This window comes from Oncorhynchus tshawytscha, linkage group LG19 (genome assembly GCF_018296145.1).
Source record: "Oncorhynchus tshawytscha isolate Ot180627B linkage group LG19, Otsh_v2.0, whole genome shotgun sequence".
Lineage (NCBI taxonomy): Eukaryota > Metazoa > Chordata > Actinopteri > Salmoniformes > Salmonidae > Oncorhynchus > Oncorhynchus tshawytscha.
The window spans coordinates 57,824,736-57,842,200 of NC_056447.1; positions in this window are offsets into that span (position 1 = coordinate 57,824,736).

Genomic DNA, 17,465 nt, shown 5'->3' on the forward strand with positions numbered 1-17,465 from the left:
GCTCTAACCACTAGGCTACCTGCCTCTCTAACCACTAGGCTACCTGCTCTAACCACTAGGCTACCTGCCGCTCTAACCACTAGGCTACCTGCCTCTCTAACCACTAGGCTACTTGCTCTAACCACTAGGCTACCTGCTCTAACCACTAGGCTACCTGCTCTAACCACTAGGCTACCTGTTCTAACCACTAGGATACCTGCTCTAACCACTAGGCTACCTGCTCTTACCACTAGGCTACCTGTTCTAACCACTAGGCTACCTGCTCTAACCACTAGGATACCTGCTCTAACCACTAGGCTACCTGCCGCTCTAACCACTAGGATACCTGCATCTCTTACCACTAGGCTACTTGCCTCCACAGCTTTTCTGCTTATCTGGCAACCCGCGTGATATCAATCGAATGGAACAGTCCTAATCTCTGCCTATCTGGCAACCCGTGCAGACTCAAGCAAACGCCCAGGAGAGTATTTGAAGGATTTTGAATTGTGTTTGAAACCAGGCCTGGGATGAAGAGACAGTATGCAGAACACTGACCCCTGTGAGGTCATGCCGCATCGGCGTCACAGTAGTGTAGCAGAATGTCATCATTTACCCCCAGTAGAGGTCGCCTCTCTCCCTACAGGCAACAGCACCAACCAAGCCTCCACAATTACATACAGTATTGCAGTCGTTTTCCCCCCCTTTAAAAATCTACAGTAGTTTAAATAAATACAGTCTTTACTGCGTCAAAACACAAATGGGACAGTTTCCCGGGCAGACACAGATTCATCTTAACCCAGTCCTAGACTAAAAGCATGCTCAATGGAAATCAGCTCAAATAATCTGAAAATAATCTGTGTCCGGGACTAGACTTCATCTCGTTATTTGTGTAAAATGATTTACTGTATTCTCAATGAATTTACCTGTAAATAACGGCAAAATAGATAAATGAAAGTCTGGAAAACACATAAAACATGACATTTCTAGCTGTGGATCTGTGGTACACCTGTTCCTTTCTGAAGAGAGCGTCCCAAATGCACCCTATTCCCTATGAAGCACACTACTTTAGACCAGGGGTTTTAGGGCTCTGTATAAGGCATTAGAATAGGGTGTCATTTGGGACACAGTGCCGTCGTTGAAACAGGCTGTATTCTTTCTACTGAGGCAGTAAAATGTTGCTGGTCCAATGACAGAGGGTGTTCTAATGATGCGGTCCAATGACAGAGGGTGTTCTAATGATGCGGTCCAATGACAGAGGGTATTCTAATGATGCGGTCCAATGACAGAGGGTGTTCTAATGATGTTGGTCCAATGACAGAGGCTGTTCTAATGATGCGGTCCAATGACAGCGGGTGTTCTAATGATGCGGTCCAATGACAGAGGGTGTTCTAATGATGCGGTCCAATGACAGAGGGTGTTCTAATGATGCGGTCCAATGACAGAGGCTGTTCTAATGATGTTGGTCCAATGACAGAGGCTGTTCTAATGATGCGGTCCAATGACAGAGGCTGTTCTAATGATGTTGGTCCAATGACAGAGGCTGTTCTAATGAGGCGGTCCAATGACAGAGGGTGTTCTAATGATGCGGTCCAATGACAGAGGCTGTTCTAATGATGTTGGTCCAATGACAGAGGCTGTTCTAATGATGCGGTCCAATGACAGCGGGTGTTCTAATGATGTTGGTCCAATGACAGCGGGTGTTCTAATGATGTTGGTCCAATGACAGAGGGTGTTCTAATGATGTTGGTCCAATGACAGAGGCTGTTCTAATGATGTTGGTCCAATGACAGCGGGTGTTCTAATGATGTTGGTCCAATGACAGCGGGTGTTCTAATGATGCGGTCCAATGACAGAGGGTGTTCTAATGATGCGGTCCAATGACAGAGGGTGTTCTAATGATGCGGTCCAATGACAGAGGGTGTTCTAATGATTTTGGTCCAATGACAGAGGCTGTTCTAATGATGTTGGTCCAATGACAGAGGCTGTTCTAATGATGCGGTCCAATGACAGCGGGTGTTCTAATGATGCGGTCCAATGACAGAGGGTGTTCTAATGATGTTGGCCCAATGACAGAGGCTGTTCTAACAATGAGGTCCAATGACAGTAGGTGTTCTAATGATGCGGTCCAATGACAGAGGGTGTTCTAACGATGAGGTCCAATGACAGTAGGTGTTCTTATGATGTTGGTCCAATGACAGAGGCTGTTCTAACGATGAGGTCCAATGACAGAGGGTGTTCTAATGATGTTGGTCCAATGACAGAGGCTGTTCTAACGATGAGGTCCAATGACAGTAGGTGTTCTAATGATGCGGTCCAATGACAGAGGGTGTTCTAATGATGTTGATCCAATGACAGTAGGTGTTCTAATGATGCGGTCCAATGACAGTAGGTGTTCTAATGATGCGGTCCAATGACAGTAGGTGTTCTAATGATGCGGTCCAATGACAGTAGGTGTTCTAATGATGCGGTCCAATGACAGAGGGTGTTCTAATGATGCGGTCCAATGACAGAGGCTGTTCTAATGATGTTGATCCAATGACAGTAGGTGTTCTAATGTTGTTGATCCAATGACAGTAGGTGTTCTAATGTTGTTGATCCAATGACAGTAGGTGTTCTAATGTTGTTGATCCAATGACAGTAGGTGTTCTAATGATGCGGTCCAATGACAGAGGGTGTTCTAATGATGCAGTCCAATGACAGTAGGTGTTCTAATGATGCGGTCCAATGACAGTAGGTGTTCTAATGATGCGGTCCAATGACAGTAGGTGTTCTAATGATGCGGTCCAATGACAGTAGGTGTTCTAATGATGCGGTCCAATGACAGCGGGTGTTCTAATGATGTTGGTCCAATGACAGAGGGTGTTCTAATGATGCGGTCCAATGACAGAGGGTGTTCTAATGATGCGGTCCAATGACAGTGGGTGTTCTAATGATGCGGTCCAATGACAGTGGGTGTTCTAATGATGCGGTCCAATGACAGCGGGTGTTCTAATGATGTTGGTCCAATGACAGAGGGTGTTCTAATGATGTTGGTCCAATGACAGCGGGTGTTCTAATGATGCGGTCCAATGACAGAGGGTGTTCTAATGATGTTGGTCCAATGACAGAGGGTGTTCTAATGATGTTGGTCCAATGACAGAGGGTGTTCTAATGATGTTGGTCCAATGACAGAGGGTGTTCTAATGATGTTGGTCCAATGACAGAGGGTGTTCTAATGATGTTGGTCCAATGACAGTGGGTGTTCTAATGATGCGGTCCAATGACAGCGGGTGTTCTAATGATGCAGTCCAATGACAGCGGGTGTTCTAATGTTGCTGGTCCAATGACAGTAGGTGTTCTAATGATGCGGTCCAATGACAGTAGGTGTTCTAATGATGCGGTCCAATGACAGCGGGTGTTCTAATGATGCGGTCCAATGACAGAGGGTGTTCTAATGATGTTGGTCCAATGACAGAGGCTGTTCTAATGATGCCGTCCAATGACAGAGGGTGTTCTAATGATGCGGTCCAATGACAGAGGGTGTTCTAATGATGTGGTCCAATGACAGTAGGTGTTCTAATGATGTTGGTCCAATGACAGAGGGTGTTCTAATGATGTTGGTCCAATGACAGAGGGTGTTCTAATGATGTTGGTCCAATGACAGTGGGTGTTCTAATGATGCGGTCCAATGACAGCGGGTGTTCTAATGATGCAGTCCAATGACAGCGGGTGTTCTAATGTTGCTGGTCCAATGACAGCGGGTGTTCTAATGATGCGGTCCAATGACAGAGGGTGTTGTAATGATGTTGGTCCAATGACAGAGGGTGTTCTAATGATGCTGTCCAATGACAGAGGGTGTTCTAATGTTGCTGGTCCAATGACAGAGGTTGTTCTAATGATGCTGGTCCAATGACAGCGGGTGTTCTAATGTTGCTGGTCCAATGACAGAGGGTGTTCTAATGATGTTGGTCCAATGACAGAGGGTGTTCTAATGATGTTGGTCCAATGACAGAGGGTGTTCTAATGATGCTGTCCAATGACAGAGGGTGTTCTAATGTTGCTGGTCCAATGACAGCGGGTGTTCTAATGATGCGGTCCAATGACAGAGGGTGTTCTAATCATGCTGGTCCAATGACAGCGGGTGTTCTAATGTTGCTGGTCCAATGACAGCGGGTGTTCTAATGATGCTGTCCAATGACAGAGGGTGTTCTAATCATGCTGGTCCAATGACAGCGGTTGTTCTAATGTTGCTGGTCCAATATACTGCTGTTGACCAGGGCCCTACCCTTCATGGGTAAGAGAATGTCATTTTGGATATAACCAGTATCCCTGGTTCTCACACACACACACACACACACACACACACACACACACACACACACACACACACACACACACACACACACACACACACACACACACACACACACACACACACTTATTTATTTAACTAGGCAAGTCAGTTAAGAACATTCTTATTTTTAATGACGACCTGGGAACAGTGGGTTAACTGCCTTGTTCAGGGGCAGAACGACAGATTTTTACCTTGTCAGCTTCGGGATTTGATCTTGCAACCTTTCAGTTACTAGTCCAACACTCTAACCACTAGGCTACCTGCCACCCCACATACAGCAGCAGACACAGTAACAGACACAGTAACAGACATCGTAACAGACAGACACATCAACAGGCAGACATAAACAGCATCAGACACAGCAACAGTCCTAGAAACAGCAGTGACCGCCTGCCAAATGATTCACTGGAGTGAAATACAGGACCTGAGAGGTAACCTGAAACGTAACCTGAGACGTAACCTGAGACGTAACCTGAGAGGTAACCTGAGAGGTAACCTGAGACGTAACCTGATACGTAACCTGAGAGGTAACCTGAGACGTAACCTGAAACGTAACCTGAGACGTAACCTGAGACGTAACCTGAAACGTAACCTGAGAGGTAACCTGAAACGTAACCTGAGAGGTAACCTGAGAGGTAACCTGAGAGGTAACCTGAGAGGTAACCTGAGACGTAACCTGAGAGGTAACCTGAGACGTAACCTGAGACGTAACCTGAGAGGTAACCTGAAACGTAACCTGAGAGGTAACCTGAGAGGTAACCTGAGAGGTAACCTGAGACGTAACCTGAGAGGTAACCTGAGACGTAACCTGAAACGTAACCTGAGAGGTAACCTGAGACGTAACCTGAGACGTAACCTGAGAGGTAACCTGAAACGTAACCTGAGAGGTAACCTGAAACGTAACCTGAGAGGTAACCTGAAACGTAACCTGAAACGTAACCTGAGAGGTAACCTGAAACGTAACCTGAGAGGTAACCTGAGAGGTAACCTGAGAGGTAACCTGAAACGTAACCTGAGAGGTAACCTGAGAGGTAACCTGAAACGTAACCTGAGAGGTAACCTGAGAGGTAACCTGAGAGGTAACCTGAAACGTAACCTGAGAGGTAACCTGAGACGTAACCTGAGACGTAACCTGAGAGGTAACCTGAGACGTAACCTGAGACGTAACCTGAGAGGTAACCTGAAACGTAACCTGAGAGGTAACCTGAGAGGTAACCTGAGAGGTAACCTGAGACGTAACCTGAGAGGTAACCTGAGACGTAACCTGAAACGTAACCTGAGAGGTAACCTGAGACGTAACCTGAGACGTAACCTGAGAGGTAACCTGAAACGTAACCTGAGAGGTAACCTGAAACGTAACCTGAGAGGTAACCTGAAACGTAACCTGAAACGTAACCTGAGAGGTAACCTGAAACGTAACCTGAAACGTAACCTGAGAGGTAACCTGAGACGTAACCTGAGAGGTAACCTGAGAGGTAACCTGAGAGGTAACCTGAAACGTAACCTGAGACGTAACCTGAAACGTAACCTGAGACGTAACCTGAAACGTAACCTGAGACGTAACCTGAGAGGTAACCTGAGAGGTAACCTGAGACGTAACCTGAAACGTAACCTGAGACGTAACCTGAGAGGTAACCTGAAACGTAACCTGAAACGTAACCTGAAACGTAACCTGAGGCGTAACCTGAGAGGTAACCTGAAACGTAACCTGAACGTAACCTGACAGGTAACCTGAAACGTAACCTGAGAGGTAACCTGAAACGTAACCTGAAACGTAACCTGAGAGGTAACCTGAAACGTAACCTGAGAGGTAACCTGAAACGTAACCTGAAACGTAACCTGAGAGGTAACCTGAAACGTAACCTGAGACGTAACCTGAGACGTAACCTGAGACGTAACCTGAGAGGTAACCTGAAACGTAACCTGAAACGTAACCTGAAACGTAACCTGAGAGGTAACCTGAAACGTAACCTGAGACGTAACCTGAGACGTAACCTGAAACGTAACCTGAGAGGTAACCTGAAACGTAACCTGAAACGTAACCTGAGACGTAACCTGAGACGTAACCTGAGAGGTAACCTGAAACGTAACCTGAGAGGTAACCTGAAACGTAACCTGAGAGGTAACCTGAAACGTAACCTGAGACGTAACCTGAGAGGTAACCTGAAACGTAACCTGAGAGGTAACCTGAAACGTAACCTGAGAGGTAACCTGAAACGTAACCTGAGAGGTAACCTGAAACGTAACCTGAGAGGTAACCTGAAACGTAACCTGAGACGTAACCTGAGAGGTAACCTGAGAACGTAACCTGAGAGGTAACCTGAAACGTAACCTGAGAGGTAACCTGAGACGTAACCTGAGAGGTAACCTGAAACGTAACCTGAGAGTAACCTGAGACGTAACCTGAAACGTAACCTGAGAGGTAACCTGAGACGTAACCTGAGACGTAACCTGAAACGTAACCTGAGAGGTAACCTGAAACGTAACCTGAAACGTAACCTGAGAGGTAACCTGAGACGTAACCTGAGAGGTAACCTGAGACGTAACCTGAGAGGTAACCTGAGAGGTAACCTGAGACGTAACCTGAGACGTAACCTGAGACGTAACCTGAGAGGTAACCTGAGACGTAACCTGAGACGTAACCTGAGAGGTAACCTGAGACGTAACCTGAAACGTAACCTGAGACGTAACCTGAGAGGTAACCTGAGACGTAATCTTTATAGATAATGTTGAGGTCTTCACAAGAAATGCACTTATTTTCAATACGCAGCCAGACACAGTAACCAATCACAGTAACCAGACACAGTAACCAATCACAGTAACCAGACACAGTAACCAATCACAGTAACCAGACACAGTAACCAATCACAGTAACCAGACACAGTAACCAATCACAGTAACCAGACACAGTAACCAATCACAGTAACCAGACACAGTAACCAGACACAGTAACCAATCAAATCAAATTAAATTTATTTATCTGGCCCTTCATACATCAGCTGATATCTCAAAGTGCTGTACAGAAACCCAGCCTAAAACCCCAAACAGCAAGCAATGCAGGTGTAGAAGCACGGTGGCTAGGAAAAACTCCCTAGAAAGGCCAAAACCTAGGAAGAAGCCTAGAGAGGAACCAGGCTATGTGGGGTGGCCAGTCCTCTTCTGGCTGTGCCGGGTGGAGATTATAACAGAACATGGCCAAGATGTTCAAATGTTCATAAATGACCAGCATGGTCGAATAATAATAAGGCAGAACAGTTGAAACTGGAGCAGCAGCACGGTCAGGTGGATTGGGGACAGCAAGGAGTCATCATGTCAGGTAGTCCTGGGGCATGGTCCTAGGGCTCAGGTCCTCCGAGAGAGAGAGAGAAAGAGAGAATTAGAGAACGCACACTTAGATTCACACAGGACACCGAATAGGACAGGAGAGGTACTCCAGATATAACAAACTGACCCTAGCCCCCCGACACATTAACTACTGCAGCATAAATACTGGAGGCTGAGACAGGAGGGGTCAGGAGACACTGTGGCCCCATCCGAGGACACCCCCAGACAGGGCCAAACAGGAAGGATATAACCCCACCCACTTTGCCAAAGCACAGCCCCCACACCACTAGAGGGATATCTTCAACCACCAACTTACCATCCTGAGACAAGGCTGAGTATAGCCCACAAAGAACTCCGCCATGGCACAACCCAAGGGGGGCGCATCCCAGACAGGATGACCACATCAGTGAATCAACCCACTCAGGTGACGCACCCCTTCCAGGGACGGCAAGAGAGAGCCCCAGTAAGCCAGTGACTCAGCCCCTGTAATAGGGTTAGAGGCAGAGAATCCCAGTGGGAAGAGGGGAACTGGCCAGGCAGAGACAGCAAGGGCGGTTCGTTGCTCCAGAGCCTTTCCGTTCACCTTCCCACTCCTGGGCCAGACTACACTCAATCATATGACCCACTGAAGAGATAAGTCTTCAGTAAGGACTTAAAGGTTGAGACCGAGTTTGCGTCTCTGACATGGGTAGGCAGACCGTTCCATAAAAATGGAGCTCTATAGGAGAAAGCCCTGCCTCCAGCTGTTTGCTTAGAAATTCTAGGGACAATTAGGAGGCCTGCGTCTTGTGACCGTAGCGTACGTGTAGGTATGTACGGCAGGACCAAATCAGAGAGATAGGTAGGAGCAAGCCCATGTAATGCTTTGTAGGTTAGCAGTAAAACCTTGAAATCAGCACTTGCTTTGACAGGAAGCCAGTGTAGAGAGGCTAGCACTGGAGTAATATGATCAAATTTTTTGGTTCTAGTCAGAATTCGAGCAGCCGTATTTAGTACTAACTGAAGTTTATTTAGTGCTTTATCCGGGTAGCCGGAAAGTAGAGCATTGCAGTAGTCTAACCTAGAAGTGACAAAAGCATGGATTAATTTTTCTGCATCATTTTTGGACAGAAAGTTTCTGATTTTTGCAATGTTACGTAGATGGTAAAAAGCTGTCCTTGAAATGGTCTTGATATGTTCTTCAAAAGAGAGATCAGGGTCCAGAGTAACGCCGAGGTCCTTCACAGTTTTATTTGAGACGACTGTACAACCATTAAGATTAATTGTCAGATTCAACAGAAGATCTCTTTGTTTCTTGGGACCTAGAACAAGCATCTCTGTTTTGTCCGAGTTTAAAAGTAGAAGGTTTGCAGCCATCCATCCACCAATCACAGTAACCAGTCACAGTAATCAGACACAGTAACCAATCACAGTAACCAGACACAGTAACCAATCACAGTAACCAGACACAGTAACCAATCACAGTAACCAGACACAGTAACCAATCACAGTAACCAGACACAGTAACCAATCACAGTAATCAGACACAGTAACCAATCACAGTAACCAGACACAGTAACCAATCACAGTAACCAGACACAGTAACCAATCACAGTAACCAGACACAGTAACCAATCACAGTAATCAGACACAGTAACCAATCACAGTAACCAGACACAGTAACCAATCACAGTAACCAGACACAGTAACCAATCACAGTAACCAATCACAGTAACCAATCACAGTAACCAGACACAGTAACCAATCACAGTAAGCAGACACAGTAACCAGACACAGTAACCAATCACAGTAACCAGAAACAGTAACCAGACACAGTAACCAATCACAGTAACCAGACACAGTAACCAATCACAGTAACCAGACACAGTAACCAATCACAGTAACCAGACACAGTAACCAATCACAGTAACCAATCACAGTAACCAGACACAGTAACCAATCACAGTAACCAATCACAGTAACCAATCACAGTAACCGATCACAGTAAACAATCACAGTAACCAATCACAGTAACCAATCACAGTAACCAGTCACAGTAACCAATCACAGTAAACAGACAAAGTAACCAGTCACAGTAACCAATCACAGTAAACAGACAAAGTAACCAGTCACAGTAACCAATCACAGTAAACAGAACAGAGACTAGGAGAGATAGAGAACAGAACAGAGGCTAGGAGAGACAGAGCGCAGAACAGAGGCTAGGAGAGACAGAGCGCAGAACAGAGGCTAGGAGAGACAGAGAGCAGAACAGAGGCTAGGAGAGACAGAGCGCAGAACAGAGGCTAGGAGAGACAGAGAGCAGAACAGAGGCTAGGAGAGACAGAGAGCAGAACAGAGGCTAGGAGAGACAGAGCGCAGAACAGAGGCTAGGAGAGACAGAGCGCAGAACAGAGGCTAGGAGAGACAGAGAGCAGAACAGAGGCTAGGAGAGACAGAGAGCAGAACAGAGGCTAGGAGAGACAGAGAGCAGAACAGAGGCTAGGAGAGACAGAGAGCAGAACAGAGGCTAGGAGAGACAGAGAGCAGAACAGAGGCTAGGAGAGACAGAGCGCAGAACAGAGGCTAGGAGAAACAGAGCGCAGAACAGAGGCTAGGAGAGACAGAGAGCAGAACAGAGGCTAGGAGAGACAGAGCGCAGAACAGAGGCTAGGAGAGACAGAGAGCAGAACAGAGGCTAGGAGAGACAGAGAGCAGAACAGAGGCTAGGAGAGACAGAGAACAGAACAGAGGCTAGGAGAGACAGAGAGCAGAACAGAGAGACAGACAGAGAGCAGAACAGAGGCTAGGAGAGACAGAGAACCGAACAGAGGCTAGGAGAGACAGAGAGCAGAACAGAGGAGAGACAGAAAGCAGAACAGAGAGACAGACAGAAAGCAGAACAGAGAGACAGACAGAAAGCAGAACAGAGAGACAGACAGAAAGCAGAACAGAGAGACAGACAGAGAACAGAACAGAGAGACAGACAGAAAGCAGAACAGAGAGACAGACAGAGAACAGAACAGAGGAGAGACAGAAAGCAGAACAGAGGAGAGACAGAGAGCAGAACAGAGGAGAGACAGAGAGCAGACATGAGCCACAGTTTAACCACACATTTCAGAGATGGAGTGCTGATCTCGGATCAGGTCCATCTTCTCATTCAGTCTAGGAGTGCTGATCTCGGATCAGGTCCACCTTCTCATTCAGTCTCTGAATACTGATCTCGGATCAGGTCCACCTTCTCATTCATTATGACTTGAAAGGCAAAACTCAACCCCACACTACTACTCCAGGCACTTGTGAATAGGACCCTTGAAAGAAAGAGTAAAAGCTATCACTAAATAACACATCAGGGGTCAGATGTGATGCCAGCTGACATATGACCCTCTCCTCTCTGATGCCAGCTGACCTATGAACCTTTCCTCTCTGATGCCAACTGACCTATGAACCTCTCCTCTCTGATGCCAGCTGACCTATGACCAACTCCTCTCTGATGCCAGCTGACCTATGACCCTCTCTGATGCCAGCTGACCTATGACCCTCTCCTCTCTGATGCCAGCTGACATATGAACCTCTCCTCTCCGATGCCAGCTGACCTATGACCCTGTCCTCTCCAATGCCAGCTGTCCTATGACACTTACCTATCTGATGCCAGCTAACCTATGACCCTCTCCTCTCTGATGCCAGCTGTCCTATGACCCTCACCTATCTGATGCCAGCTGACCTATGACTCTATCCTCACTGATGCCAGCTAACATATGAACATCTCCTCTCTGATGCCAGCTGACCTATGACCCTCTCCTCTTTGATATCAGCTGACCTATGACCCTCTCCTCTCTGATGCCAGCTGACCTATGACCCTCTCCTCTCTGATGCCAGCTGACCTATGACCCTCACCTATCTGATGCCAGCTGACCTATGACCCTCTCCTCTCTGATGCCAGCTGACCTATGACCCTCTCCTCTCTGATGCCAGCTGACATATGAACCTCTCCTCTCTGATGCCAGCTGACCTATGACCCTCTTCTCTCTGATGCCAGCTAACCTATGAACCTCTCCTCTCTGATGCCAGCTGACCTATGAACCTCTCCTCTGTGATATCAGCTGACCTATGAACCTCTCCTCTCTGATGCCAGCTGACCTATGACCCTCTTCTCTCTGATGCCAGCTAACCTATGACCCTCTCCTCTCTGATGCCAGCTGACCTATGACCCTGTCCTCTCCAATGCCAGCTGACCTATGACACTCACCTATCTGATGCCAGCTGACCTATGAACGTCTCCTCTCTGATATCAGCTGACCTATGAACCTCTCCTCTCTGATGCCAGCTGACCTATGACCCGTTTCTCTCTGATGCCAGCTAACCTATGACCCTCCCCTCTCTGATGCCAGCTGACCTATGAACCGCTCCTCTCTGATGCCAGCTGACCTATGACTAACTCCTCTCTGATGCCAGCTGACCTATGACCCTCTCCTCTCTGATGCCAGCTGACCTATGACCCTCTCCTCTCTGATGCCAGCTGACATATGAACCTCTCCTCTCTGATGCCAGCTGACCTATGACCGTCTCCTTTGTGATATCAGCTGACCTATGAACCTCTCCTCTCTGATGCCAGCTGACCTATGACCCTATTCTCTCTGATGCCAGCTAACCTATGACCCTCTCTTCTCTGATGCCAGCTGACCTATGACCCTGTCCTCTCCAATGCCAGCTGACCTATGACACTCACCTATCTGATGCCAGCTGACCTATGACCCTCTCCTCTTTGATGCCAGCTGACCTATGACACTCACCTATCTGATGCCAGCTGACATATGACCCTCCTCTCTGATGCCAGCTGACCTATGACCCTCACCTATCTGATGCCAGCTGACCTATGACCCTCTCCTCTCTGATGCCAGCTAACATATGAACGTCTCCTCTCTGATGCCAGCTGACCTATGACCCTCTCCTCTCTGATATCAGCTGACCTATGACCCTCTCCTCTCTGATGCCAGCTGACCTATGACCCTCACCTATCTGATGCCAGCTGACCTATGACCCTCTCCTCTCTGATATCAGCTGACCTATGACCCTCTCCTCTCTGATGCCAGCTGACCTATGACCCTCACCTATCTGATGCCAGCTGACCTATGACCCTCTCCTCTCTGATGCCAGCTGACCTATGACCCTCTCCTCTCTGATATCAGCTGACCTATGACCCTCTCCTCTCTGATGCCAGGTGACCTATGACCCTCACCTATCTGATGCCAGCTGACCTATGACCCTCTCCTCTCTGATGCCAGCTGACCTATGACCCTCTCCTCCCTGATGCCAGCTGACATATGAACCTCTCCTCTCTGATGCCAGCTGACCTATGAACCTCTCCTCTGTGATATCAGCTGACCTATGAACCTCTCCTCTCTGATGCCTGCTGACCTATGACCCGCTTCTCTCTGATGCCATCTAACCTATGACCCTCCCCTCTCTGATGCCAGCTGACCTATGAACCGCTCCTCTCTGATGCCAGCTGACCTATGACCAACTCCTCTCTGATGCCAGCTGACCTATGACCCTCTCCTCTCTGATGCCAGCTGACCTATGACCCTCTCCTCTCTGATGCCAGCTGACATATTAACCTCTCCTCTCTGATGCCAGCTGACCTATGACCCTCTCCTTTGTGATATCAGCTGACCTATGAACCTCTCCTCTCTGATGCCAGCTGACCTATGACCCTCTTCTCTCTGATGCCAGCTAACCTATGACCCTCTCTTCTCTGATGCCAGCTGACCTATGACCCTGTCCTCTCCAATGCCAGCTGACCTATGACACTCACCTATCTGATGCCAGCTGACCTATGACCCTCTCCTCTGTGATATCAGCTGAACTATGACCCTCACCTCTCTGATGCCAGCTGACTTTTGACCCACTTCTCTCTGATGCCAGCTGACCTATGAACCTCTCCTCTGTGATATCAGCTGACCTATGAACCTCTCCTCTCTGATGCCAGCTAACCTATGAACCTCTCCTCTCTGATGCCAGCTGACCTATGAACCTCTCCTCTGTGATATCAGCTGACCTATGAACCTCTCCTCTCTGATGCCAGCTGACCTATGACCAACTCCTCTCTGATGCCAGCTGACCTATGACCCTCTTCTCTCTGATGCCAGCTAACCTATGAACCTCTCCTCTCTGATGCCAGCTGACCTATGAACCTCTCCTCTGTGATATCAGCTGACCTATGAAACTCTCCTCTCTGATGCCAGCTGACATATGAACCTCTCCTCTCTGATGCCAGCTGACCTATGACCCTCTCCTTTGTGATATCAGCTGACCTATGAACCTCTCCTCTCTGATGCCAGCTGACCTATGACCATCTTCTCTCTGATGCCAACTGACCTATGAACATCTCCTCTCTGATGCCAGCTGACCTATGACCAACTCCTCTCTGATGCCAGCTGACCTATGACCCTCTCTGATGCCAGCTGACCTTTGACCCTCTCCTCTCTGATGCCAGCTGACATATGAACCTCTCCTCTCTGATGCCAGCTGACCTATGACCCTCTCCTTTGTGATATCAGCTGACCTATGAACCTCTCCTCTCTGATGCCAGCTGACCTATGACCATCTTCTCTCTGATGCCAACTGACCTATGAACCTCTCCTCTCTGATGCCAGCTGACCTATGACCCTCTTCTCTCTGATGCCAGCTAACCTATGACCCTCTCCTCTCTGATGCCAGCTGACCTATGACCCTGTCCTCTCCAATGCCATCTGACCTATGATACTCACCTATCTGATGCCAGCTGACCTATGACCCTCTCCTCTCTGATGCCAGCTGACCTATGACCCTCTCCCCTCTGATATCAGCTGACCTATGACCCTCTCCTCTCTGATGCCAGCTGACCTATGACCCTCTTCTCTCTGATGCCAGCTGACCTATGACCCTCTCATCTCTGATGCCAGCTGACCTATGACCCTCTCCTCTCTGATGCCAGCTGACCTATGAACCTCTCTTCTCTGATGACAGCTGACCTATGACCCTCTCCTCTGTGATATCAGCTGACCTATGAACCTCTCCTCTCTGATGCCAGCTGACATTTGACCCTCTTCTCTCTGATGCCAGCTGACCCATGACCCTGTCCTCTCCAATGCCAGCTGTCCTATGACACTTACCTATCTGATGCCAGCTAACCTATGACCCTCTCCTCTCTGATGCCAGCTGACCTATGACCCTCACCTATCTGATGCCAGCTGACCTATGACTCTATCCTCTCTGATGCCAGCTAACATATGAACATCTCCTCTCTGATGCCAGCTGACCTATGACCCTCTCCTCTTTGATATCAGCTGACCTATGACCCTCTCCTCTCTGATGCCAGCTGACCTATGACCCTCTTCTCTCTGATGCCAGCTGACCTATGACCCTCTCCTCTCTGATGCCAGCTGACCTATGACCCTCTCCTCTCTGATGCCAGCTGACCTATGACCCTCTCCTCTCTGATGCCAGCTGACATATGAACCTCTCCTCTCTGATGCCAGCTGACCTATGACCCTCTTCTCTCTGATGCCAGCTAACCTATGAACCTCTCCTCTCTGATGCCAGCTGACCTATGAACCTCTCCTCTGTGATATCAGCTGACCTATGAACCTCTCCTCTCTGATGCCAGCTGACCTATGACCCTCTTCTCTCTGATGCCAGCTAACCTATGACCCTCTCCTCTCTGATGCCAGCTGACCTATGACCCTGTCCTCTCCAATGCCAGCTGACCTATGACACTCACCTATCTGATGCCAGCTGACCTATGAACGTCTCCTCTCTGATATCAGCTGACCTATGAACCTCTCCTCTCTGATGCCAGCTGACCTATGACCCGTTTCTCTCTGATGCCAGCTAACCTATGACCCTCCCCTCTCTGATGCCAGCTGACCTATGACCCACTCCTCTCTGATGCCAGCTGACCTATGACCCTCTCCTCTCTGATGCCAGCTGACCTATGACCCTCTCCTCTCTGATGCCAGCTGACCTATGACCCTCTCCTCTCTGATGCCAGCTGACCTATGACCCTCTCCTTTGTGATATCAGCTGACCTATGAACCTCTCCTCTCTGATGCCAGCTGACCTATGACCCTCTTCTCTCTGATGCCAGCTAACCTATGACCCTCTCTTCTCTGATGCCAGCTGACCTATGACCCTGTCCTCTCCAATGCCAGCTGACCTATGACACTCACCTATCTGATGCCAGCTGACCTATGACCCTCTCCTCTCTGATGCCAGCTGACCTATGACCCTCACCTATCTGATGCCAGCTGACCTATGACCCTCTCCTCTCTGATGCCAGCTGACCTATGACCCTCACCTATCTGATGCCAGCTGACCTATGACCCTCTCCTCTCTGATGCCAGCTAACATATGAACGTCTCCTCTCTGATGCCAGCTGACCTATGACCCTCTCCTCTCTGATATCAGCTGACCTATGACCCTCTCCTCTCTGATGCCAGCTGACCTATGACCCTCACCTATCTGATGCCAGCTGACCTATGACCCTCTCCTCTCTGATATCAGCTGACCTATGACCCTCTCCTCTCTGATGCCAGCTGACCTATGACCCTCACCTATCTGATGCCAGCTGACCTATGACCCTCTCCTCTCTGATGCCAGCTGACCTATGACCCTCTCCTCTCTGATATCAGCTGACCTATGACCCTCTCCTCTCTGATGCCAGGTGACCTATGACCCTCACCTATCTGATGCCAGCTGACCTATGACCCTCTCCTCTCTGATGCCAGCTGACCTATGACCCTCTCCTCCCTGATGCCAGCTGACATATGAACCTCTCCTCTCTGATGCCAGCTGACCTATGAACCTCTCCTCTGTGATATCAGCTGACCTATGAACCTCTCCTCTCTGATGCCTGCTGACCTATGACCCGCTTCTCTCTGATGCCATCTAACCTATGACCCTCCCCTCTCTGATGCCAGCTGACCTATGACCAACTCCTTTGTGATATCAGCTGACCTATGAACCTCTCCTCTCTGATGCCAGCTGACCTATGACCCTCTCCTTTGTGATATCAGCTGACCTATGAACCTCTCCTCTCTCATGCCAGCTGATCTATGACCCTCTTCTCTCTGATGCCAGCTAACCTATGACCCTCTCTTCTCTGATGCCAGCTGACCTATGACCCTGTCCTCTCCAATGCCAGCTGACCTATGACACTCACCTATCTGATGCCAGCTGACCTATGACCCTCTCCTCTGTGATATCAGCTGAACTATGACCCTCACCTCTCTGATGCCAGCTGACTTTTGACCCACTTCTCTCTGATGCCAGCTGACCTATGACCCTGTCCTCTCCAATGCCAGCTGACCTATGACACCCACCTATCTGATGCCAGCTGACCTATGACCCTCTCCTCTCTGATGCCAGCTGACCTTTGACCCTCACCTATCTGATGCCAGCTGACCTATGACCCTCTCCTCTCTGATGCCAGCTAACATATGAACGTCTCCTCTCTGATGCCAGCTGACCTATGACCCTCTCCTCTCTGATATCAGCTGACCTATGACCCTCTCCTCTCTGATGCCAGCTGACCTATGACCCTCACCTATCTGATGCCAGCTGACCTATGACCCTCTCCTCTCTGATATCAGCTGACCTATGACCCTCTCCTCTCTGATGCCAGCTGACCTATGACCCTCACCTATCTGATGCCAGCTGACCTATGACCCTCTCCTCTCTGATGCCAGCTGACCTATGACCCTCTCCTCTCTGATATCAGCTGACCTATGACCCTCTCCTCTCTGATGCCAGGTGACCTATGACCCTCACCTATCTGATGCCAGCTGACCTATGACCCTCTCCTCTCTGATGC